Source organism: Penaeus monodon, chromosome 21, assembly GCF_015228065.2.
Source record: "Penaeus monodon isolate SGIC_2016 chromosome 21, NSTDA_Pmon_1, whole genome shotgun sequence".
In the NCBI taxonomy this organism is placed as follows: Eukaryota; Metazoa; Arthropoda; class Malacostraca; order Decapoda; family Penaeidae; genus Penaeus; species Penaeus monodon.
In genome coordinates, this window is record NC_051406.1 from 9,848,875 (window position 1) to 9,849,550 (window position 676).

The window sequence follows — 676 nt, forward strand, 5'->3', positions numbered from 1 at the left end:
TCGTGCTCGCGTTTGCCGCACCTGCAACAAGGGAGCGGACGTGAGACCGACGGCACGGGTTGTAGGGAAGGCAAGAGCTCCTTGCACTGCCTGAGGCGCGGTTGCAAGAAAAAGGGCTGAGGGCCCCTTTACGGCCAAGACGCCTGGCGTGGGGGCGAGGGGCGGTCTGCAGCCCCTTTAAGAAATGAGGACTGGCAGCAGCGAGCCGCAGCCCCTTTAAAGGCACTGCGATGAGGATGTGGCGTCCCTGTCATTAGCTAACTTGTGAATCCCAATTCTTGGCTCTCGAGTTTACCAACTTCATTTGTATTAGGCCTGAGTGGGATGGATATTTATGCTTTAGCTGCCCTCAAGCAAAACATTATTATGGCTGGCATGGCGGCTATATTACATTTAAATGCACTGCTAAATACTGAAGCAAATACAAAAAACAGGTAATCCATATTCTATGCGTTTACGAAAACAAGAACGAGAAGAAAGTTCTCCCGACCTTGCCTTAAAAAGATGACGCTCAGAGCAAAAGTTCCCCGACTAGGCTTGCAAACTTCCGCATCTCCTCCCGCAAGCAATACATTAGGACCGGAAACATATAGGTCTATATAAAAGCCACTAATACCGGACCTCCTATCAGTAATCGCAATGCCTTACCGGGATGGGTAGGCTTCATGGCCACGCC

General features: G+C 50.6%; 1 protein-coding gene across 1 annotated transcript in view; it reads right to left on the minus strand.

Annotated features, from left to right (window-relative positions):
• LOC119586192 (transcription factor EB-like) overlaps nt 1-676 on the minus strand; it is a gene marked incomplete at its 5' end in the record, with an annotated part of 127,344 nt that overhangs the window by 104,809 nt on the left and 21,859 nt on the right.